At 45.0% G+C, this 26,501-nt stretch overlaps 1 protein-coding gene across 2 annotated transcripts in view; it reads right to left on the bottom strand.

Moving 5' to 3' along the window:
• The window catches only part of ARHGEF17 (Rho guanine nucleotide exchange factor 17), a 224,673-nt gene that overhangs the window by 178,039 nt on the left and 20,133 nt on the right, over nt 1–26,501 (bottom strand). The window lies entirely within an intron of this gene.

Raw genomic sequence — 26,501 nt, 5'->3', positions numbered from 1 at the left:
TGTGCTGTGCCACCCTAGTCAGAGGCAGCATGCTTCTGAAAACCAGTTGCCGGAAGCCTCAGGAGGGGAGAGTGTTCTTGCACTCGGGTCCTGCTTGCGGGCTTCCCCCAGGCACCTGGTTGGCCACTGTGAGAACAGGATGCTGGACTAGATGGGCCACTGGCCTGATCCAGCAGGCTCTTCTTATGTTCTTATGTTCTTATGAAGGTATAAATGAGAGGATGACAGTTGGTTCAGGGTTCTGTTTTGTGGGGGAGTTGTTGGCGGTTGGTTGTGGAGTGTGGATTGGAGTTGGTTGTGGGTTGGATTATATTTGGCTGGTATTTAGGCAGAATATATAAGACTGGAAACATAAAGAGTGACACTATATGAAACCATACGCTTGTTGAACATTCCTAAAGTAGTCTTGTTATTTCCTGGTGTTATCAAATAAATACTTTTATTGGTTTACCAAAAGCCTGACCCTTGGCTGGGAATACACAGACCAGAAGGGAGGGCAGGGTAATTACCAAGGCTGGAGGGAAACAGTATCAAATAAATGGTGGCAGTGGTGAAGGGAGATATTGTAACATCGTCAAGTATCCAGAGCAATGGCAAGGGTACCCAGACACAAAGTAACAATAAGCCATAGGGAGACTAGGCGAAGTCTAGGGAGTGGCTGGTGGTACTGCCTAGCAGTGGGATCTTGTGAGATCTGTGCTAGGGTGTACTAAAGAAAAATAAAAAGTGTGATTCTGACTGCTGGTAGCCACGGGTGGGAGCCTGACAGGTGGTGCCAGTGGGAGGAACATTACAGCCCTCACCTGCAGAGTGCAGTGATCGACTGGGCATATAAGGGGTAAGACGGTCTTTCAGGTATCCTGGTCCTAAGCTGTATAGGGCTTTGTACACCAAAACTAGAACCTTGAACTTGGCCCGGTAGCAACTGCGCAGCCAGTGCAATTCTTTCACCAGTGGGGTGACATGTTGGTGATACCCTGCCCCAGTGAGCAGGCTCACTGCCACATTTTGCATCAGCTGCAGCTTCCAGACCAACCTCACATATAGCGCATTACAGTAATCCAGCCTGGAGGTTACCAGTGTGTGGACAACAGTGGTCAGGCTACCCCAGTCCAGAAACGGCCGCAGCGGTCTTACCATGTCTTACATCCATTGTTTTACATGCAAATGGTCCCAGGTTCAGACCCTGGTATCTGAAACCCAGGCTGAGTCCCTGCCAGTCAATACTAAGCTAGGTTGACCAACAGTCTGATTCGGTATAAGGCAGCTACCTGTGTTCCTGAGACTAGCCAGGGTTGACACTACGCAAGGTCTAACTTAACCAGGGTTCATGAATCCACATAAAACCCTGCTCATCATTAAGCGCAGTTAGTGCTGGTGCAGATACAACATTTTATTGTTGTTATGTGCCTTCAAGTCGATTACGACATATGGTGACCCTATGAATCAGTGACCTCCAACAGTATCCGTTATAAACCACCCTGTTCAGATCTTGTAAGTTCAGGTGTGTGGCTTCCTTTATGGAATCAATCCATCTCTTGTTTGGCCTTCCTCTTTTTCTACTCCCTTCTGTTTTTCCCAGCATTATCGTATTTTCTAGTGAATCCTGTCTTCTCATGATGTGTCCAAAGTATGATAACCTCAGTTTCATCATTTTAGCTTCTAGTGATAGTTAAGACCAACTAGGGAGAAAAGGGGAGGAGTGCTGGTGGAGGGCTGGTGCACAGCAGCCTGCCATGTGCCCCTGACTAGTGAAAGATGTAGGGGCAGCCTTCCCCAACCTGATGCCCTCCAGACATTTTGGACTACAGCTGTCAAACCACCACAGCCAGCTGGTTGATGGGAGGTGTCATCCAGAAAACGTCTGGAGGGCACCAGGTTGGGGAAGGCTGATGCAGAGGAACAGCCCGCCGCTTCCTCTTTCAATGGCTTTCCAAACACAAGAATGTAAGAGAGGGCCTAAGGAGGGAAAGAGAGCTCAGCTTGTGATCCCACTGACCCAATACAGCAAAAGCATCTGAAATTCCCAAGAGGAGGATCCTGCCAAAACAGCCTGATCTTCGAGGCTTCCTCTGCAATCCCTGCCAAGCATTGCCCCCCCCTCACGCCCCCTTTTCTGGCAGAAAGCCAAAGAGGTTGTCACCTTCTTGCATCAGAGCAGTATCAGTCCCAAGTGGAAAGGCAGAGGGGAGAATCCACTGCACTGCTCCGCACTGTAGCCCGGGAATGATCATTTTAAAACAGCAACCCATTTTTTTGTATTTTACTGCGTGGGGTGGGTGTACAACCCCATGATGGAACCACCAGGGTGACTCAAACACTTTGTTCTCTCCTCACTGTGAAACTGTCGATTGTAAGCTCTCCTTTTTTTCTTCTTCTTCTTTTTACTTCTGCTTTCCCAACCTGGTGCTTTCCAGGTGGTTTGGACTACAATACCCATCAGACGCAGCCTGTATGGCCCATGGCCAGGGATGATGGGAGGTGTATTCCAAAACATCTGGAGGGCACCATGCTGCAGAAGGCTGGTGCAGAGTGCACTGTGTGAAATGAAAATGGACTGCCTTCAAGTCGATCCCGACTTATGGCGACCCTCTGAAGAGGGTTTTCATGGTAAGCGGTATTCAGAGGGGGTTTACCATTGCCTCCCTCTGAGGCTGAGAGGCAGTGACTGGCCCAAGGTCACCCAGTGAGCTTCGTGGCTGTGCGGGGATTTGAACCCTGGTCTCCCAGGTCATAGTCTAACACTCTAACCACTACACCACACACTCAAGAGAGCACTGTACAGGAACAGAATTAGACGGAAATGCTTATGTATTTTTAAAAAATAATTTATTCTGCTTTTTGCTAGCCCTGAGGAAGGGCAAGGAACTATATCAGGTGCTGATGCAAGATAACTGGAATTTCTGGTCAGTCCATCTCCAGCTGCTTGGGTTCCTTGGAGCACCTGCCTGGTTTTTTATCTTAAATTTGCAGAAATAAGCATTTAATGTACAGTTGGGTGTTCAGTTTGGATAAGTGAAGCCTACAGGAAAGGGGATAGTATCAATGTTAAAATTAGCCATGGCTGGAAGTAGGCCTACAACTACACACAAAAATGCACCCCCTTGCAAACAGTGGTCTGAAGACCAGGCTCCCTCCCAGCCCACTTGCATTATCCCAGTACCATTCTGCGCAGCTTGTTGTGGCTGCTGGAGGTAAAGATTCTCTAGTTTTGTGAAATGTGGGTTGTTACTGCAGAATTTTGATTTCAGGTACGTAGACAGACAGGTTTAAGTGGTGCCCAAGTTTATGTTTTTTCCTCATCCCTCCCTGTCCCTTTTTCCTTTTCTATCATGTCATTTAGACTGAAAGCCTGCAGGGCAGGGACTATCTTGTCACAACTGATTGTATTATATGCTGCTGTGGGAGCCTTTCTGGCTGAAGAGTGGAGTACAAACGGCCTAAATGAAGGAATTAATAAATAATAGATAATGGACACAGGCCCTCTCCAGATTGGTTTTGTGTGTGTGTGTGAGTGTATTCTGCAACTTATCACTGATACAATATTACTACTATTATTTATTTATTGAATTTACATCCCACTCTTCCTCCCAAAGGAGTCCAGGGTGGCAATAATAGTGGATTGGTGGTGGATTAGTGGACCATCCACACATCATTCTGCTTCATTAGTTGTTCTGCAATGCTTCCCCAATGTTACTGCATCACTGCCATCTAGAGACACTCGTGCACTATTGTGGTCTGAAAAGTTAAAGGTTTTAGCAGGAAGCTATGGGACATGCACTGATTGGCAACGATGCAGTATGTCCACAGTGAAACTTTTGCAGACACAAACAGGCTTGAATGAGGGATCGCATATAACCGCTCCGATACCATCATGAGCACAAATCCTAATGCCGCTTGCAATCCAAATGACACGACACAAAAGGAAAAAGGGACAAGGGGAGAGGAGGAATATATCTATATCTATATCTATATATCTATATATAAAAGACCCATTTAGTTGTGACTGTAATTTGTTTTAAACTGTTTTAATGTTGTATTTTACATTGTTGTGTCCTGCTCTGGGGCCTTCTGGTGAAGGGCAGGTAAAAAAGCTAATAATGACGGTGACGAATGCAATAAAAAGGACATCTAGAGCGGCACATACACCCAATACCGTAAGGGCATTTCTCACAAGTCCGTAAGAAGAGCTCTGCTGGATTGGAAGAAGGGTCCATCTAGTCCCACGTCCTGTTTCTAACAGTGGTCAACCAATACCTTTGGAAAACTCATAAACAGGGCTTGAAAGCAACAGCCAAGGCTGCCAGTTCCACCCCCACCCAAGCAACTGGTATTCAGTGACATATGCTCTGGACACCCCTCAACTCAGAAAAAGGAGAGGCAGAGAGAGCGCCTCTGAGTATGTGGAGGTCCATCCGCTTTTTGGAAGCACATCTCCCACAGCTGGATTGGGGCGTATCTGTGCCCAAAAGCAGCTTCTGCCATTTCCTTACTGCACGCAAGCCTCCCTCCCTTTTTTAATATCTGTGTTTATATCTGTGTATAAAATAGCAGCGGCAAAGTAACACAGACAGAGAAATTAAGAGGGGAGAGAAAGGAACAGCCTTGCGAACCTGCCGGTATTGTTGTTATTATTAAAACGCATTTGGTTCCAGCCCGGCTTACAAACCCTAGACCACACAGCTGGAAGTACCAGCCTAAGGGCTACCGTGAAGAGCCAACTCCTCTTAACTATGAGCTCACACAGCAGGAAAAAATCCAGCCTGCACGGAGAGAAAAAAAAGATTCTGGGCCTAACTAAATGCTACATGGAGACACGTGCCAGAGAGCCCATTTTTAAAAAGAGAAAAATCACTTTGAGAGGCAGCAATTTAGAGCAGGGAAAGGAGCATAACAAACCCTTTGCCTAGCTGCTATTCCTCTGTTCAAAATCCCCCCACAAAAAGCTGCTTTAGGAACAAAGGAAGCAGTCTTAGACTGAGTCAGACCATTGGTCTATGTTGCTCAATACTGTCTACACTGACTGGCAGTGGCTCTCCAGTATTTCAGCTGGGATGCTTCTTTCCTCCTGCAGGGGTCATGTATGTTTCCATAACTAGCAGCCTGCTTTGGAAGTGGAGGGGCTCCCACAGCCACTAGGAATGGGGGAGAAATTCAATTCATTTCAAGCTGAATCTGTCACATTTGCACTTTCTGAAACAATATGAGAGCCAACACAGACATCCTTCAAAATTTGCACTTATCCGAATTTTGCAATGCAGTTTGCCAACCAACCAATGTTTACCAAAATGCATATATTATATGGAAACATGCATAAAGATGAATACATTAGCAAACAAACATACAAAATGCATTATTTTAGGAGAAATTGCTTGCAAAAATGAGTACATTGCTCAAAACTGCATATAAAATGTATTTGTTAGGAGAAATTCACACTATAACGCTGAAGAATTTTCACGAGTATGTTTTTTAAAAAATAAAATAAAATTGCAAATTGTTGCAGAAATGAACTTAATTTGGAAATGGAAATGGACTGATGTCAAGTCGATCCCGATTTATGGCTACCCTATGAATAAGGTTTTTATGGTAAGAGGTATTCCAAGGGGGTTTCCCATTGCCTCCCTCTGAGGCTAGTCCTCCCCAGCTGGCAAGGGCCTGCTCAGCTTGCCACAGCTGCACAAGCCAGCCCCTTCCTTGTCTGCAACTGCCAGCTGGGGGGCAACTGGGCTCCTTGGGACTATGCCGCTTGCCCACGGCTGCACAGGTGGCAGGGCACGTCACCCCTGAGCCACTCCCTGTGGGGGGATCTTTAGCTGGCCCTTGACGCCCAGGAGACACAAGCGGGGATTGGAACTCGCAGACTCAAAAATGAGAAAGTGAGAGAACCAAAACGGACAGATTCTTCCATCCCTAAGAGCAACTGCCGCAGTCTTGGTGAGAAAGCAACGTCAGCAGGTACTCTGAAGAGAAGACTTGATACATCACTGCCTCCAAAAGCCATCTGTGCTGAAACCATCTAACCACAACAGCAAAAGAGTCAATCACTCAAACCAACCAACCCAGGAGACAGAATCCACAAACCCGCTCGCCAGCTCACCAAGGGCGAACGCCCTCAGCACTGGTGAGCAGGTTATCTAGCACCACACAGACCCCCTTCCTCTCCACTAGTTTTTCAGCCAGTGAGAGTGAGCAGGAGAACCTTCCAGGGAGTAAGAGAGACTCCTGCTGTTCCTTGCCTTCTCTATCCCTGCACAGAGATGTAGGTGAGGTAACTGGTGGCAACCACAAATAATGACTGGCTAGTCACAGCATTTCCCAATTAGTGGGCTACCAGATGTTGTTGGGACTACAACTCCCATCAGCCTCAGCCAGCATTGCCAATGGTCAGGAAAGATGGGAATTGTGGTCCAACAACATCTGGTGGCCCACTGTTGGGAAATGCTGGGCTAGTAAGTCAAGGCAACTTTTGTGGACTTCCATATGGAGGACCAGGGAGAGGCCTCTGAAGAATATATCTCCCCCACTCTAAAAAAAACCCAACAATTTTCCTTGGTTGCTGCCACCTTTGTAAGGAAGCAGAGCCAGGAATCACCGCAGTTGGACATCTGCCTGAATCTGTCTGACACCATCAAGAAAACCTGGTATTCCAAACACGGAAGCTGCCTTATACCATATCAGAATGTTAGTCTATTAAGCTCAGTATTGTCCACACTGACTGCCAGCTGCTCTCCAGGGTTTCAGACAGCGAGTCTCTTCCAGCTCTACCTGGAGATATCGGGGATTGAACCTGGAACCCTGCCCTACCTCTGAGCTATGGCAGATATAATAAGGGACAAGTAAGAGCAGGGGTTGGCAATCTTTTTGGTCCCATTGGCACATTTTCAAATGGGAGAAACTATCACAGGCATCTCTCTCTCTCTCTCTCTCTCTCTCTCTCTCTCTCATACATGCATACACACAGAGAGCGCAACCAGGCACACACCAGATTCTATTCTCTTGGCTACAACAGAAGCCTTCGTTCCAGCCTAATGTTTGGGGGGCAGGGCTCTGTGGGTGCCACAGATGGCCTCCAGAGGTGCATGGGCACCCACAGGCACCACGTTGGTATCCCCTGGACCAGAAGAATGATAATATTCAAACAGCATGTTCTGCAGGGCTTGGATTCACATCGGAGTGCCCAGAATACAATGAATTTATTATTTATTTATTTATTTATTGCATTTGTATACCGCCCCATAACTGAAGCTCTCTGGGCAGTTTACAGCAATTAAAAACATTAAAAACAAATATACAAATTTAAAAACACATTTTTAAAAAGCAGTTTAAAAACACATGCTAAAATGCCTGGGAAAAGAGGAAAGTCTTGACCTGGTGCAGAAAAGATAACAGTGTTGGCGCCAGGCACACCTCATCAGGATGATCATTCCATAATTTGGGGGCCACCACTGAGAAGGCCCTCTCCCTTGTTGCCATCCTCCCAGCTTCCCTCGGAGTAGGCACCCGAAGTCATGTGCTAGTGTTGTGGTCAATTGTAGGATTTAGTTAATGTCATGTTCATTGACTCAGCAGGTTACTCCAGAGATTGCCATGAGTTGACGGAGGTGTTCTAGACATGTTGCCTCTAATGTGTTGAATAAAAATTATGACATTTCCTCAAAGTCATCTTTGTTTGACTTGTCTTTTAGAGCTTTAAGTTGAAGGCAATTTCACCTGGTGAAAACTATTTCATTGTTGTCAGTTGCTTAGAGCAGGACCTGCAGGCTGCCTAGGCCACCAACCCAGACCTCCTCCAACCCAACCCCACCCCACCCCACCCCTCACGTGCTGCTGCTGGCTTAGGAAGCCATTATGGCTGAAAAGCATTTTGCAAATCCTGCAGACACATTCTAACTAACCAAAAAGCAGGTGGGTTTGGGCAACAATCAAGGGCAGAGAAGAAACAAAACGGGGGAAATCTGATCACCACAGCCACCACCTCTTCTCTGCTTGAAATCATTCCCTCTCAAAACAGATGCTCTTTAAAAAAATAAAAGTATTTTTAAAAAATGTTGGGAAAGTGCTAGTGTCCTTTCCAAGCTCAAAACAGTATCTGCAACTTATTTCTGTTATGTCTATGATAACATATTTTATTGATGGTTTGTAAAGCAATAGGCTTTGTTCGTTGCATTCTGAAATGATAAATTTCAGGATATGGTATAGATGCTTATTTCCCTTTTTTATTGTGAATGGTTTTATCTAGGATTTAACAATTATTAAGGAATTTCTAATGCTGTATTCTATAAAGTGGATAAATTCTATTTTTTGTCTTTTGTCCTTTTGAAATATAAAATCTGGCAGAAAAGGACATCAGGGTTTCATCACATGTATTTGTGTATAATGGGCGATGCCCAATTGTTTCTGTCTGCACGTGGAACGGACTGCCGTGAGTGGGACAGAACACACGCTTCCATTCCTCCCTTCGGCAGCCTCCCAAATCTACTCTGGAGGGGTTGGGGAATGCTGGGAAAAACAGAAGGGAACAGAAAAAGAGGAAGGCCAAACAAGAGATGGATTGATTCCATAAAGGAAGCCACAGACCTGAACTTACAAGATCTGAGCAGGGTGGTTCACAACAGATGCTACTGGAGGTCACTGATTCATAGGGTCGCCATAAGTCGTAATCGACTTGAAGGCACATAACAACAACTATCTCTTGTGGTTGGAAAGCTGCAAGTCTGAAAGTATGTGGGTAATGACAGCAGAAGCAGCATGAATTATGTCAATTAGTAACACAAATTGTGCAAAATAAGAGACAGTAGTTACTGAATTTGTATAATTTATACAGGTCACCGCATCCAGCAACTTCTGCTGCGGCTTTTGGATAACATATAGGCTAAGAAAACACACTAGGATGTCTGGGCAAAACGTGATCGGCAGGGCAATTAGCTTGCCAGACTTTTTATACTGAGCAATGGCTCAGAGTAGCCCACTGGAATGAATGAATTCAAGTTAGTTGCGTCTGTTAACTTCCATGGGTCTACTCTGAATAGGCTAACATTGAACACCACCCACTGATCGCTTACAAACATGCTGAAGCACCCCCATGCACTGAGTGATTCAGGATGCTAGCTGCATAAAGTATAGATGACAGAAAGCTAGAAACTCAATGTCTGCTTTTACTAGACCTTCTTTTATCCTGTAGTCCCAAGTCCCAATTTCAACTTGAAACCCAGTATTGTTCGTCATGAAAAAGTTTAAAACTTTCAACTTTGAAAACTTTGGAAATGTTCAAAGTTGATGCCCTCTCTTCCTTCTCCTTGCACCCCACCTTGCAGAGTCAGTATTCTAGGTAATAGACTGGAGCCACACAGCAGCACACAACTTCTTCCATAACTTTTTAGCCCACTGTGGTTAAGTTTGAAGCACATAAACGAACATCTAGAAAAGTTGGAGCCACTGTGCAGTCTCCTCACAAAACTCTTAACTCAATGGCTTAACCTCTGTCCTTCTGAGACCCTGGTGCTGCTGCGGGTTTAATTAACGATTTTATCCATGATAAAATATTTGCCCTTCAAATGAACGTGAAAAAGAAAGAGGGTCCCAGTCTGCGGATCAAGGATTAAAAGATTGAAGGGGAATTCAAAAATCATAGACTTGTGGTCTGAGTACACACCATACATTTGAACACATTCCCCCCCCCCCACACACACACACAAAGACTACTGGGAACTGTAGTTTGCCTCTCACAGAGGTACCATTCCCAGCACCCTTAACAAACTACGGTTCCCAGAGTTCTTTGGGGAAGGAATGTGCTTTAAATGTATTGTGTGTATGCAGCCATGGTCAATACCATCTGCTTGTAACCTGGGCAATGCAAGACCCCCTTCTGTTCACCCCAGAGCCCTCCTCCTTCAAAAGAAGGATGCTGTTTCGTAGAATGAAAAAGAGAGAGAAACCAGAGTCAGTTACTCACTAAACAGTCATTTGAATTGGATATGAGTCTTAGCACAGATAAAAGCTTCACATGCAAAAACACCAGCTGGTGCGTGTTTCCTATTAAGAGACTTGGAGGGGATGGGAGCAAGAGCAATCACAAAATAAACCCACAGTGCAAAAGGTAGTGCAGGTCTCCTCTGAGTTGCTATCGAGTTCATCAGCAAATCTTATTAAGCATAAATTGGATTAGATGTGTTTTTTCTGTCAAAAAATACAAATTCTTCATCAACAAACCCCAAATTAATTACATCAGTCATATACATCTGCAGTTGTCAACTGAAATCAGCACTGATGTACTGATCAGAGTTCTTTATTCCAGCTGCTGCACTAGATATTTTTCCATTTTGTTTGTTTTCTGTTTTGCAATCCTTGCAATATTCTGCCATATACTATGGGGACAAGAGTGCAAGGAAGAGTTTTGCATGCAGAAGGCCCCAGGTTCAATCCCTGGCATTTCCAGGTAGGGCTGGGAAATGCCTCCAGTCAGCCTAGAGAGCTGCTGCCAGTCAGTGTAATCAATACAGAGCTATACGGACCAATGGCCTGACTCAGTCTACAGCAGCTTCCTATGTTCCTAAGGAAGAGAAGGAGACATGCACCAAAAGGGGCCTTTAATAGGGGCAGGATGAAGGAACGGTGCAAGGCAAAAAACACCCATGTTGAGTCCCCAAGGCATCTTCCCCCCACCCCATCTTTAGCAAGCTCTTTCCCTTTATCTAGGTTTGGAGCCTTTTGCATAACTGGCAACTCATTTCCAGTAAGCTCTCTGTAGTCACGAAGGTCAGACACTTTCCTTTCCAAAATAACATAATAGGGTTGTTCTGCATTGTACTCAAGTAATGTACTGAGCACACACAAGCATGCATCTACACACAGAGAAATAACAATAATCTAAATATCAATGTCAAATATCAACTCTTGGAATGCTTGTCTTAGCCAGCATATAGAACAGCCAGGTCTTTAAGCAGCAGAATGCTGTTTGACACACACATCAGCATCCAACCTTGATGACACAGGTGCTTCTGCATGACAGCACTGTCTAAGAAAATCTCAAGAACAGAGCTTGGAAAAGTTACTTTTTAAAACTACAACTCCCATCAGCCCCAGCCAGCATGGCCACTGGATTGGGCTGATGGGAGTTGTAGTTCAAAAAAGTAACTTTTCCAAGCTCTGCCAAGAAGCATAACACAGGTCAGAACAAAAGCAAAAGGATGAGACAGGACTTGGATTTAGAGGTGGGGCATGTGTGTGTGTTATGAGCCCTGCCTCAAAGTCCCCAATGTCAGCCTGAGGACTTGGATTCAGACAATTCATCAGTCACCCCAGTTGGGGGAGGGGGCATCACTCCCTTCTACACCATCCTGGCTCCCATCACTCTCAGACTCTGAAGATGACACCCCTTTCAGGTTCTCTTGCTCAACAGCCACTTAGTGGCTCCACTGCAGACTTGGCTATGGGCCCTTTAAGGATTGCAGACAGGTCTCCCGAGGGGGTGGAACCACTGGAGAGGAAGGCCCTGCCAGCCTTCTGAAGCATTCAAATCACACCGGTTCTTTGCTGAGACAACATCTTCCATAGCTCGGCCAACAGGGTTCACTGGGAGCTGAGCAGGGCTCGGCTACCAGCCCCAGTGGGCCCCAAGGTTCGACAGGACAGTGTGCATGCCTTAAAATGGTGTGCTCCCAACTCAAAGTGGAGGGTTGGCAGGGCAACAATGACTGTATAAGAGCCAAATTCCTACAATGGGGGTCTAAACACGATGGGGTAAATGTTAACAAGGACATAAAAATATCTGAATCCACTACATTAAAATTCCTTTATGACAGTTGACAAAATTAAGGCCTCTGAGGCACCACTTGATCTCCAAGGTTGCAGCAGAAATAAAGAAAAATCCATCAGTTTTCTTCCTGTTGCTACTGGATTTTTTTATTATTATTATTATTGCATGAGAAGAAAAGAGCTGAAAAGAAATCAGCTGAAGAAATGACTTTCTGCCCTATCCAAGAAGCTATTCCCCTCCCAGAGCTGCACTTCTCAGAGTGGTTTATCAATCAATCCCTCTTCCCAGGGAACTCTGGGAATTGTAACTCTGTAAGGGGAATAGAAGTATCTTAACAACTCTCAGCACCCTGAGCAAACTACAGCTCCCAGGATTCTTTGAGGGAAGCCGTGGCTGTTTAAAGTTGTATAAGAACACTTTCAAAGTATAGCGTAGATGTGGCCAGTGTCACTGTTTATGGGCCCATTTTCTCTCTTTGCTTTCCTCTTCCCAGGATAAGCAATAGGAAAGCTTGTTCTCCCTGGAGGAATGTGAGTCAGACTGCCTGAGGGACTGACAGCAAGGGACTGCAACTGCAACTCTTTGGAATTCTTTAGTCCTGAGGACAGGGGGTTCTTATCTCAGGATAACAACCCCTGAATCTTGATGGTTCAAACACGCTGACATGCAGAAGAGAAACGATGTTAGGTGAAAGCAAAACACTACCAGCATTGCAATTCCTATTCAGTGTGTGTTTACAATAGGATGGAAAACGGAATATCGGTGGACAGCAAAAGAGGTTTAAAGATGTGCTCAAAGCTAATCTTTAAAAATGTAACATAAGCATCGAGAACTGGGAAGCCTTGTCCCATGAGCGTCCCAATTGGAGGTCGGCCATTATCAAAGGTGCTTATGGACTTTGAAGAAGCACGAGTACAGCACGAAAGGGACAAACGAGTTAACCAGAAGGCACATCAAGCAAATCCTCATCGTGACCATCTTCCGTCTGGAAACCTATATCCTCACTGTGGGAGGCTGTGTGGATCCAGAATTGGCCTCCACAGTCACTTACGGACCCACTGTTAAAGCCCTAATCTTGGAAGACAATCTTACTCGGCCACGAGTGATCACCAATGAATGAATGACAATAGTGTACTTTTAGAAGGAAGCGAAGTGCATTTCTTTCTTCTCTCACCACCACCCTCCTCACCCAATCTCAAATTGGGAAGCAGGGTGCATGCAACACTGCAGTCCCCTCTTCACCCTCCCCATCTCCTTTAATGCATTTACAGGGGTCTGAAATAGGAGCCATCTCTGCCATTGATACATTGCGGAGGCTCATGCACAACAAGCAAATCCTATCAGAGGTGTTCTGTTAATTACACCTACATTCTATGGGACCACTGACTACAAATATCAATTGATCATCCTGTCTCCTGGCATAAATCACTTTGGATGCCTAATGTTAGAAACCTTTGCCCCCAAAGTGCTGACTAATCCCAGTTTCAGCTGCACAATCAACTAGAATGTTGTATATGGCTGAAGCAATGTTCATTTATTTCAGGACCTCATGCGTTATATTAAGTTCTAAGGATGAACTGAGAGCCTTCATCGTGAAAAGTGGAGATTTAATTTTTTGTTATTGTATGGTTACTTCCAGAAACCAGACAAGGGTGCTACTTCTCCCAGGCTACTAAGTCAGTAAATCATTTAGTTGGTTTTTGTTCTTTTACAAGGAGGCTACCTAATACATGTGTAGAAAATGATGCATGGTATGGAGAAAGTGGACAGAGGGAAGTTTTCTCCATCTCTTGTAACACTGGAACTCAGGGCCACGCAATGAAGCTGAATGTCAGGAGGTTCAGGGCAACCACAAGGAAGTACTTTTTTACGCAGTGCATAGTTTGACTATGGAGTTTGCTCCTACACGATGTATGGATGGCCACCAACTTGGATGGCTTTAAAAGATGTGGATGGCCATCAGTGGCTACTAGCCATGATGGCTGTACTCTACCTCCACTCTCAGAAGCTGCATGCCTCTGAATACCAGTTGCTGGGAATCACAAGTGGGGCGAGAGTGCTCTTGCACTCAGGTTCTGCTTGCAGGCTTCCCATTGGGGCATCTGCCTGGCCATTGTGAGAACAGATTAGATGAGCCTTTGGTCTCATCCAACAGGGCTCTTAGAATCATAGAATAGTAGAGTTGGAAGGGGCCTACAAGGCCATCAAGTCCAACCCCCTGCTCAATGCTGGAATCCAAATCAAAGCATTCCCAACAGATGGCTGTCCAGCTGGCTCTTGAACGCTTCCAGTGTCGGAGAGCTCTCTACGTAATTGATTCCATTGTCGTAACAGTTAGGAAGTTTTTCTTCGTGTCCTTATTCCTGTCAGGTCTCAATGACGGATTTATTTATTTATTTATCTTTGAAATATTGATAATCTGCATTTTCATAAAAGTATATCAACACACAAGATCTAATAAGATCAGTAAAAGCACACGTAAAAACACAATTAAAAACATAAATAAAACGTCAATATATAGTGGTTGGTTAAAAGAAGAGAAATTTGTAGTGTGAAGGCCTGTCTAAATTCATTTCCAGGACCCCTAGGTAAGTGACCACAGTTTCAGCATGTGTTTGGCTTTGCAACCCGTAACAGGAAGAATCTGCAGTGAGGGCTGGACATGGAGGGCTTCTTTACGTATGACATTCTGGCTTTGGGGTTACAGTCCACATCAGTGATTTACCACCTTCATTCAATGAAACATACCACCATATTCCACTTTAAATGCTGCCCTCAGCTCCTTTGGGAGGAAGGGGGGGCGGCGGGTATAAATTTAATTATGAAATAAATATAAACTCTTACACTGCAGCCAACTGCACTAACATGTGGACATTTGGAGTGTGGCCTTGCTTTCAAGTAATCACATAAAGGGGACTAAAAAAATAATATTACATAAGGCACAGCCCACCAGAGATGGTAGGCTGCAAAATAATCTGAGAGAGAGAGAGAGAGAGAGAGAGAGAGAGAGTGTGTGGGAAATCAGCATAAATTACTCTTTCATTTGGGTAACAGAACTCCATTCTTCAGTCATCTCATGACTGCATACCTGGGAGCTAGGTTACCATGGCAACCAGCTGCTTGGCCTTGGTTTATTTATTTTTCTAAGGCCCGACTGGCCTCCTCCCATAATCACGGACTGGCATTTTGGCTCTGATTTTGGATCCTCAACCAGGGAAGAGTTTATTTTTCATCCCTCCTAAAGAGACAGCAGAGAAAGAGAGGGAGGGAGGGACGACCAATTCAAGGCACAAAATGGTCCTGTGATTTTCAAAAGGTGAGGTCGTAACAGCTCAGAATCGAGGACGTGCGCAGGTAGCAGACGAACTGACCATTTTGCTTGGACATATGATGCAGTCCTCTCTTCCAAGTCAAGGGTGTGAGTTGGTGTGTTAGAGGCTGCATATGTGCATGTGTCACTTGAGCTGACACTTTCCGTTCTGAGCCCTGTTGCACAACAGATGACATAAATTAGCAACCCGCCACAGTTACCCATGCTTAGGTACAGGTGCAGAGCTTAGAAAAGTTACTTTTTTAAACTACAACTCCCATCAGCCCCAGCCAGGCATGCTGGCTGGGGCTGATGGGAGTTGTAGTTCAAAAAAGGAACTTTTCCAAGCTCTGATCAGGCCCAAGGATCCAAATGCCTCTCCATCTTCGCCAGGCCACACCCCTCACTGGCTCTGCTTCACAGCCTCCTTGAATACTTTTGCCTGGCTGGAATGTGTCCTCAAGCTCTGACAATGCTTCTTGCTTACCTGGATACAAAAACTAGACTACAGTACAAAGGCAAAAAATTTACATGTGTTGCTCCACCCACTTTTGCCTCTGACCCTTCCCACTGCTGGCATGTGGCCCCCAGCATGTTGCCCTGAAGGGAATGCGGCCCTCAGGTTGGAAAAGCTTTCCCAGGCTCAATTACTATAATTCGGTATACATGGGGCTGCTTCTGAAAGGTCTTCAGAAACTTCAACTGTCTCTATGGCTTCTCTCCTAGTATTTTTAATTTTATTATGTAGACTGCCTATAGTTTGGAAGCAGAGCTCTGTGTAGTCCAGAAGTCTACATACTGCTTTAATAATGGAAATTAGCTAATTAACAGTGTAATTGTATGCATGTCAGTTCAAAAGAAAGTCCCACTGTATTTAAAGGGACTTACTCCCTTCTGGTATGTTTAGGATTGCAGCCTAAATGTTATCACTTACTTCTTTTTCATTTTTGATATATCCCATTCTCTGAAACAAAACCAGCAACAGCAATCAAAACAATATCATTAATGTAAGGTCAATTTAATTCACTTTCGTCAACTTTAGATTCAGAACCATATATTCATCAAGCAGCAGAAGATATGCAAGTAATACTCTCACACTTTGTTATAAACTGCTCTATTGTTGTTATGTGCCTTCAAGTCGATTACGACTTATGAACCCTATGAATCAGCGACCTCCAATAGCATGTGTCATGGACCACCCTGTTCAGATCTTGTAAGTTCAGATCTGTGGCTTCCTTCATGGAATAAATCCATCTCTTGTTTGGCCTTCCTCTTTTTCTACCCCCTTCTGTTTTCCCCAGCATTATTGTCTTTTCTACTGAATCATGTTTTCTCATGATGTGTCCAAAGTATGATAACCTCAGTTTCATCATTTTAGCTCCTAGTGATAATTCTGGTTTAATTTGTTCTAACACCCAATTATTTGTCTTTTTCGCAGTCCATGGTATGCGCAAAGCTCTCCTCCAACACCACATTTCAAATGAGTTGATTTTTCTCTTATCTGCTTTTTTCAGTGTCCAACTTTCACATCCATACATAGAGATCAGAAATACCATGGTCTGAATGATCCTGACCTTAGTGCTCAGTGATACATCTTTGCATTTGAGGACCTTTTCTAGTTCTCTCATAGCTGCCCTCCCCAGTCCCAGCCTTCTTCTAGTTTCTTGACTATTTCCTCCATTTTGGTTAATGACTGTGCCAAGGTATTGATAATCCTTGACAAGCTCAGTGTTCTCGTTCTCAATTTTAAAGTACATAAATCTTCTGTTGTCATTACTTTCTATATTTGCTGACCATTTTTTCTCAAAATTTGGACAGAGTCTGTCTCAGTAGCTTGCAGCAACTCTATTGGTATGCCACCTGTTCCTGGTGATTTGTTTCTTCCAAGTATTTTAACAGCAGTTTCCACCTCACATTCTAAAATTTCTGGTTCTTCATCATACGGTTCCTCCGTGAATGAATCTGTCATCCTGGCATCTCTTTTATATAGTTCTTCAGTGTACTGCTTCCATCTTCCTTTTATTTCATCTTGGTCAGTCAGTGAGTTCCCCTGTTGATTATTCACCACCCCTACTGTTGGTTTAAATTTCCCTTTAATTTCTTTAATCTTTTGGAGTAAACCTCTCTTTCTCCTTTTCTCTACTCTTATCCTATAAAGTGGACTCAGGCATATTCACTACTACTACTACTACTACTACTACTACTACTACTACTACTACTACTACTAAACAACAGAAGAGTCCTGCAGGATCAGACCAAAGCTCCATCAAGTCCAGCCACCCATTCTCAAAGTGGCTAACCAGAGGCCTATCTATTCCTTTTTTGCTCATCTGAAAACTGAAAAAGGGGTATCCACCCTTTCAAGGCCAGTCCCTTAGGAAGAGAGCAATCGCTCAATGAGTCCTCCATTTTGACTGGAATGGGGTCTTTGCTCTACAGCACAACTGCAAATGTGGCCAATTTCTGGAACTGCCTTGGTGGATTTGTATCTCCTCTCCACAGGACCATCATCTGGGTATCCCACCATCTTTCTAGGTTCATGCTTCCTCTTAATTCCAGTCTGGGGCTCCCTTCTCCTTTGGATTTTATCCACGCATACACACATTCTGACCTCTCTCAGACCATCTGGGTGCCAAGGACTAGGTGCCTCCACATCCTCCACTGGGATTCACCTCCCACTACCAATTTTGCCATGTGGAAGGTTGACATTATCTCGGTCAATTAAAGCATGTGTGTTTTAATGTGTTAAATCTGCATCCATGTACTTCTTAGACAAGGCATCCCCCTGTTATGTGTGAGGGAAGAGCAAATTCCTCAAAAACATTATGCTCTCCAGATGCTGTTGGGCTACAACAACCATCAGCCCTAGCCAGCATGGCCAGTGGTCCTGGATGATGGGAGCTGTAGTCCAAAAACATCTGGCAGGCATCAAGTTGGCTACCCTTGCTTTAAGGACTAAAAATGGGTGAGCGGTGGGCATTATGTAAAAATATGACTCACCAGGTTTCTGAATTTACACACACACACACACACACAATCACTCAGTCACTCACTAGTACAGAGTACCGGCACCTCTTTTTTTGGCTGCCCATAGCAACCATTGTGTGCTGGCACCCACCACACTTTTATCATAGCAGCACCTTTTTTTTATCAAAAAGAGTACTGTGTGTGTGTGTTTGTATATATATATATATATATATATATATACCACTTTTAACCAGTTAACAAATAAGCATTTAAGCCATTTAGAAAATATAAAACCGATTACACATTAAAATTCACAATAACTAAAATACACCATAATTAAAATATACAATAAAGCAATCTCATGTAAATATTAGAATACAAATGTCAATCCCATTAAAACACACGGATTAAAACAGGTCAATAAATAAATAAATAAATAGGTATAGAAACACACACACACACATATATATGCAGATTAACAAACTAGCTGGGTGGGACAGCCTTATCAGTGAACACATGCAGATATGACACGGCCCATCCCTTCATCGAGAAAGAGTAAGGATTGACGCTAGCTTCAATTTCAAACTTCATGAGATGTCGACAGACCCCTTTGTTTAAATTCAGGTCTTCCTCAACCGTGTATACAGTTTGGGGGCGGGGGGTGCCTGTTAGGAGCTCAAGGAATGCATAGTTAAAGGGAGCCAACATGACTGGAGCAGACCTGGGCTAAAACAAGCCAGCCTGCTGCTGTCACATGTACTTTGAGCCTGAGTGGGAAATGAACAGAGGGATGAGGGGTCATCGGAGAGGCCATCACAACTGTAATCAAAATACAGGAAAGGATATATTTATGTTTCCTCCCCGCACCCCTCCTCCCCCTCATGCTGCCATGCAGCACAGAAATGAATCGAGCACTTTTGCTCAACAGCGCACATATATCATATAGGGCCTGGAGCCTAGTTTTTGCAGAGGCTTCGCAATAAAAGCAAGCAGTCTAGAATTCTATGTGGAAAAACTCCACCGACATCTGTGACTCAAATTGTGCCAACTAGGGTAAGTTATGCCCCCCACACGCAAGTTGCATGAAAAGTACCGGTTGCCATACCACGGAATACAGAGGAAGTCAACATTACATTTTATGGAACCAATTAATTTAGAGTTTCAAATTTCAAGTTTCTAGTGGGCTGAGCTGGGCTGCAGAGCCATGGAATCCTCACAGACAGCGCAGTGGCTCCCATCAGAATTCTGGCAAACAGTGTGTCTTTTGTAACCAGTCTTAATTGATTCTGAAGAACCTCACACAGGGCCTGTTGACCGGAGGGAAGATCTATGGATTCAAAAGAAGGGGCAAGACTGCTAGAAAAAATGGGGTGGGTGGGGGGTGAAGAGGTTGGGAAAAGATTGGCAGACATATGTGCGGCAGGATGTCCAAAATGGGGAGGGGTTAGAACAGGCAATGGGCTAAGGAGACATCTGATAGGAATGCCAGATGAAGGAGGTATGGCTACGAAAGAAAGAGGGAGGGGCGGATGTGGAAAGAAGTTATAGCATTAAGGGAAAGAAAAGAGAAGGGCTTGGGACCTGTGGAGTCCTGTGTTCTGTTGGCAGGCATGCGGTGGACAGGCATTGAAGGAATGCCAAAGGCACTGAAATTGGGACTACACTGCGAAGTGGAACTAAGCAATCACATCTCTGGCTGCAGAATTCTTGCACGTCTCCTAAAGCTGAGAGGGCCTAAAGAGAGAATCTGCAGGCCTTGTTTCAAATTACAAACACAAATAAGGGCCTCCAGCTGTTCACATGGCACCCATTTAATTCAAAAGGAAAAGGGCCCTCTGGTGAAACTTGAGGCACTGATAGGACTCGGCCCCAAAGCTATGGGCCCAGGTCAATCCCCAGGAACAAAGCCCAGGGCAAGTCCAGCAGTCTTCATAGAATGAAACCCTGCGGATTTCAGGCCACCGAGACCAGGATCTCAGGTGGCAATGCACCGGACACCTCTGGTTCTCCTCGATGGGTAAGCAAGGAAGAAAACAGAAGGCTGGGGGTGGGGAGAGGAACTAATAAGAACATAAGAACATAAGAAGAGCCTGCTGGATCAGGCCAGTGGCCCATCTAGTCCAGCATCCTGTTCTCACAGTGGCCAACCAGGTGCCTGGGGGAAGCCCGCAAGCAGGACCCGAGTGCAAGAACACTCTCCCCTCCTGAGGCTTCCGGCAACTGGTTTTCAGAAGCATGCTGCCTCTGACTAGGGTGGCACAGCACAGCCATCATGGCTAGTAGCCATTGATAGCCCTGTCCTCCATGAATTTGTCTAATCTTCTTTGAAAGCCGTCCAAGCTGGTGGCCATGACTGCATCTTGTGGGAGCAAATTCCATAGTTTAACTATGCGCTGAGTAAAGAAGTACTTCCTTTTGTCTGTCCTGAATCTTCCAACATTCAGCTTCTTTGAATGTCCACGAGTTCTAGTATTATGAGAGAGGGAGAAGAACTTTTCTCTATCCACTTTCTCAATGCCATGCATAATTTTATACACTTCTATCATGTCTCCTCTGACCCGCCTTTTCTCTAAACTAAAAAGCCCCAAATGCTGCAACCTTTCCTCGTAAGGGAGTCGCTCCATCCCCTTGATCATTCTGGTTGCCCTCTTCTGAACCTTTTCCAACTCTAGAATATCTTTTTTGAGATGAGGCGACCAGAACTGTACACAGTATTCCAAATGCGGCCGCACCATAGATTTATACAACGGCATGATGATGTCGGCTGTTTTATTTTCAATACCTTTCCTAATTATCACTAGCATGGAATTTGCCTTTTTCACAGCTGCCGCACACTGGGTCGACATTTTCATCGTGCTGTCCACTACAACCCCGAGGTCTCTCTCCTGGTCAGTCACCGCCAGTTCAGACCCCATGAGCGTATATGTGAAATTCAGATTTTTTGCTCCAATATGCATAATTTTACACTTGTTTATATTGAATTGCATTTGCCATTTTTCCGCCCATTCACTCAGTTTGGAGAGGTCTTTTTGGAGCTCTTCGCAATCCCTTTTTGTTTTAACAACCCTGAACAATTTAGTGTCAGCAGCAAACTTGGCCACTTCACTGCTCACTCCTAATTCTAGGTCATTAATGAACAAGTTGAAAAGTACAGGTCCCAATACCGATCCTTGAGGGACTCCACTTTCTACAGCCCTCCATTGGGAGAACTGTCCGTTTATTCCTACTCTCTGCTTTCTGCTTCTTGACCAATTCCTTATCCACAAGAGGACCTCTCCTCTTATTCCATGACTGCTAAGCTTCCTCAGAAGCCTTTGGTGAGGTACCTTGTCAAATGCTTTTTGAAAGTCTAAGTACACTATGTCCACTGGATCACCTCTATCTATATGCTTGTTGACACTCTCAAAGAATTCTAATAGGTTACTGAGACAGGACTTTCCCTTGCAGAAGCCATGCTGGCTCTGCTTCAGCAAGGCTTGTTCTTCTATGTGCTTAGTTAATCTAGCTTTAATAATACTTTCTACCAGTTTTCCAGGGACAGAAGTTAAGCTAACTGGCCTGTAATTTCCGGGATCCCCTCTGGATCCCGTTTTGAAGATTGGCGTTACATTTGCCACTTTCCAGTCCTCAGGCACGGAGGAGGACCCAAGGGACAAGTTACATATTTTAGTTAGCAGATCAGCAATTTCACCTTTGAGTTCTTTGAGAACTCTCGGGTGGATGCCATCCGGGCCCGGTGATTTGTCAGTTTTTATATTGTCCATTAAGCTTAGAACTTCCTCTCTCGTTACCACTATTTGTCTCAGTTCCTCAGAATCCCTTCCTGCAAATGTTAGTTCAGGTTCAGGGATCTGCCCTATATCTTCCACTGTGAAGACAGAGGCAAAGAATTCATTTAGCTTCTCTGCAATCTCCTTATCGTTCTTTAGTACACCTTTGACTCCCTTATCATCCAAGGGTCCAATTGTCTCCCTAGATGGTCTCCTGCTTTGAATGTATTTATAGAATTTTTTGTTGTTGGTTTTTATGTTCTTCGCAATGTGCTGCTCAAATTCTTTTTTAGCATCCCTTATTGTCTTCTTGCATTTCTTTTGCCAGAGTTTGTGTTCTTTTTTATTTTCTTCATTTGGACAAGACTTCCATTTTTTGAAGGAAGATTTTTTGCCTCTAAGAGCTTCCTTGACTTTGCTCGTTAACCATGCTGGCATCTTCTTGGCCCTGGCAGCACCTTTTCTGATCTGCGGTATGCACTCCAGTTGAGCTTCTAATATAGTGTTTTTAAACAACTTCCAAGCATTTTCGAGTGATCTGACCCTCTGGACTTGGTTTTTCAGCTTTCTTTTTACCAATCCCCTCATTTTTGTGAAGTTTCCTCTTTTGAAGTCAAATGTGACCGTGTTGGATTTTCGTGGCAATTGGCCAGTTACATGTATGTTTAATTTAATAGCACTGTGGTCACTGCTCCCAATCGGTTCAACAACACTTACATCTCGCACCAGGTCCCGGTCCCCACTGAGGATTAAGTCCAGGGTTGCCGTCCCTCTGGTCGGTTCCATGACCAACTGGTCTAGGGAATAGTCATTTAGAATATCTAGAAACTTTGCTTCTTTGTCATGACTGGAACACATATGCAGCCAGTCTATGTCCGGGTAGTTGAAGTCACCCATTACTACCACATTTCCTAGTTTGGATGCTTCCTCAATTTCATATCTCATCTCAAGGTCTCCCTGAGCATTTTGATCAGGGGGACGATAGATCGTTCCCAGTATTAAGTCCCTCCTGGGGCACGGTATCACCACCCACAACGATTCTGTGGAGGAGTCTGCCTCTTTTGGGGTTTCGAGCTTGCTGGATTCAATGCCTTCTTTCACGTATAGAGCGACTCCGCCACCAATACGTCCTTCCCTGTCCTTCTGATATAGTTTATATCCAGGGATAACCGTATCCCACTGGTTTTCTCCATTCCACCAGGTCTCCGTTATGCTCACTATATCAATGCTCTCCTCTAAGACCAAGCACTCCAGTTCTCCCATCTTGGTTCGCAGGCTCCTAGCATTAGCGTACAGGCACTTGTAAGCAGTGTCTCTCTTCAAGTGTCTTTGGCACTTGTGGTTAGGCCTGTGGTAATTTTGCTCTTCTAAATTTATATCCTGTGCCCCTGCTCTCACAATGCCTACTTCTAGGCCTACCCCTTTTAAAATTTCATCATTTCTTTGGTTTTTATCCCAGGGGGGAGGTTTATTCCGAACCGGACCTTTCTCAGCTCCTGTCGGGTTTCCCCCCTCAGTCAGTTTAAAAGCTGCTCTGCCACCTTTTTAATTTTAAGTGCCAGCAGTCTGGTTCCATTCTGGTTCAAGTGGAGCCCGTCCCTTTTGTACAGGCCCGGCTTGTCCCAAAATGTTCCCCAGTGCCTAACAAATCCAAACCCTTCCACCCGACACCATCGTCTCATCCACGCATTGAGACTGTGAAGCTGGGCCTGTCTGGCTGGTCCTGCGCGTGGAACCGGTAGCATTTCAGAGAAAGCCACCTTGGAGGTCCTGGCTTTCAGCATCCTATGTAGCAACCTAAATTTTGCTTCCAGGACCTCACGGCTGCATTTCCCCATGTCGTTGGTGCCAACGTGCACCACGACCACTGACTCCTTCCCAGCACTGTCTACCAAACTATCTAAATGACGGGCGATATCCGCAACCTTCGCACCAGGCAGGCAAAACACCTTGCGGTCTACACGCCCATCACACACCCCACTGTCTATGTTCCTAATGATCGAATCACCCACTACAAGGATCCCTCCACCCCCTGGAGATATATCCTCGGCACGAGAGGATAGCTGCTCATCCCCCAAGGAATGGGTCCCTTCTAAGGGATCGTTTCCCTCTTCCTCAGCTGGATGCTCTCCTTCCCCGAGACCATCGTTGTCCATGATAGCAGGAGAGCTATCATCGTTGGAGTGGGACACAGCTATAACATCCCTGAAGGCCTCCTCCACACACCTCTCTGCCTCTCTCAGCTTTTCCAGGTCCGCCACCTTGGCCTCAAGGAAATGAAGTCGTTCCCGGAGAGACAGGAGCTCATTGCACCGAACTAATGAAGCAAGGAGGAATGGAGAGAGCCAGAGGCCAACCACCTGAGAGGCTAGGACTTCTGATCGAAAGCATGCCTGGATTTCCCAGGATCCTTCCTAGCTTGTTCCAGCAGTCAACCAGAAAGAACAGCTGGAGCCAAAATGCTAAAAGTTGAACAAAAGAGGCCAGGCCAAGGCCTTGGTACTGAAAGAAAGCCAACAAAATACCAGGCTAAGGTACTGGTTCTGGTGTATAAGGCCCTATATAGTTTGGGACCAGGATACTTGAAAGCAGTGGCATCACTAGCGGGAGTGCGGGGGGTTGCGGACCTCCGGCGCGCGCCCTCCCAGGGGCATGGACGAGGTGGCTGGGGTTGCGTGTGCACACGCTTGCGCTTGCGCGCTCAGGGCCAGCCACCCTGTCCATGACCCTGGGAGGGCGCGCGCCGGAGGAGCACCCAGCCGGAGAAGGCCTGGGAACGCCGGCGCGCCTCCCTCGCCCCGCCGACGCTGCTCACGGTCTCGTCCGCCTCCAAGGAGGAGTTGGAGCAGCCTTGCTGGGCAACGGCGCGGGGCAGCTCTGGGTGTCACCCCCCTCATGGTGACACCCGGGTGCGGGCCGCACCCTCCGCACCCCGGTAGTGACACCCCTGCCTGAAAGATCATCTTACCCTTTATATACCCAGTCACTCACTGTGCTCTGCAGGTGAGGGTCTCCTGCAGATACCATCACATCAGGAGGTCCATTCCACACAACATAGGAAATTGACCTTTAGCATAGTTGCACCTACCCTTTGGAATTCCCTCCCCTTAAATATTAGACAAGACCATCTTTCTTATCTTTTCGGGGCCTACTGAAGACTTTCCTCTTTCAACAAGCCTTTTAACTAGTGACCTTATCCCAGTCTGTGTCTGTGTTGGATTGCTTTTTAAGCTGTTTTTAAAGGTTATTTTTAAATTTTTTAAAACGTCTTTTATTTATTTCTGCTATGGGAGGTCACTGATTCGTAGGGTCATCATAAGTCGTAGTCAACTTGAAGGCACATAACAACAACAAAGGGATCCTGTTTTTTAAGAAGTTTTGTTTGTATTATGTTTTTTAAGATGCTTTGGTTTTAATATGTTTTATATATATATATATATATATATTTAGTGTTTTGTCATTTGTATGCCACTGTGGGCTCCTTCAGGAAGAAATGGTGGGATATAAATTTAAATAATAATAAAATATTTGGCCCAATCACTTAGTCGTACTCTGCTACAACTAAACGGCCTTGGACCAAGGTACCTGAGGGACCGCTTACACGCATATGTTCCTGCCCAGTTTAAGATCAGCTGCCTCTTGTCTCCTCTGCATGTCTGGAATGAAAGATGTTAGACTGACAGGCACATGGGAGAGAGCCTTTTCAGCTGTGGCTCCCAAGCTTTGAAATACCCTACCCGAAGAAGCCCGCTCTGCTCCCTCCCTGATGGCTTTCCAGAGACTCCTGAAAACCATCTTGTTCCAGAGAGCCTTTGGGAGGGACTGAAGGTAGAGCCTGAACTAATTTTAGCCTTCTATTTTAATTTTACCTCTTTGGTCTCTTCACTACCATTTCTATATGTGTGTGTGTGTGTTGTATTTTATGTACTTTAATTTATTTTAAAGTTTTTGTGATCTTTATTGTGTACAATTTTATTATGTATGTGTTCGATTTTATTGTAAGCCGCCCTGAATGCCCTATTATAGGGTAGAAGGGTGGGGTAGAAATATTTTAAATAGATAAACAAACTAAGGACACATCTGCACTACACATCTAATGCAGCATCATACCACCGTAAACAGTCATGGCTTCTCCCAAAGAATCCTTGGAACTATAGTTTGAAAAGGTGTTGAGAGTTGTTAGGAGATGGTTATTAAACTACTCTGGGAAGTATAGCTCTGTGAGTGGGATAAGAGTCTCCTAACAACATTGAGCAACCTTAACAAATGACAGTTCCCATGATTCTTTGAGGGAAGCCATGACAGTTAATAGAGCTTTAAGTGTATGGTGCGGATGTAGCCCAGATCTTCATATGTCTGAGGGTGGACAAGCAGGGAGAGCAAAGGCCACAGGCTATTCTCCCATCCGCTCTGCACAGACAGAGGGGCTGAAGCAACTGCAAACTCATGCAGCCACCACGGAACTGTTTTGTCTGCCTTCAACACACCTCTCCCATGGGTACAAAAGTGTTGCCACATATTTCTTAATGTGCAAAGGTATTTTAATTTTATAAGAGTCGCATAACAGGCAAAAATAAACAGTGAAGTTTTTTTCCGGTGAAGAGAAAAGTGTACATAGGCATCTGCACCTCTTCATACATGCCTGATGACAGCCCAATTTTATTTGATTTGGTATAATCCTGCTTTAAAAGTATGGTGC

The sequence above is a fragment of the Rhineura floridana genome, chromosome 5, assembly GCF_030035675.1.
Source record: "Rhineura floridana isolate rRhiFlo1 chromosome 5, rRhiFlo1.hap2, whole genome shotgun sequence".
Taxonomy (NCBI): Eukaryota; Metazoa; Chordata; class Lepidosauria; order Squamata; family Rhineuridae; genus Rhineura; species Rhineura floridana.
This window is presented reverse-complemented; position numbering and strand designations above follow the sequence as displayed.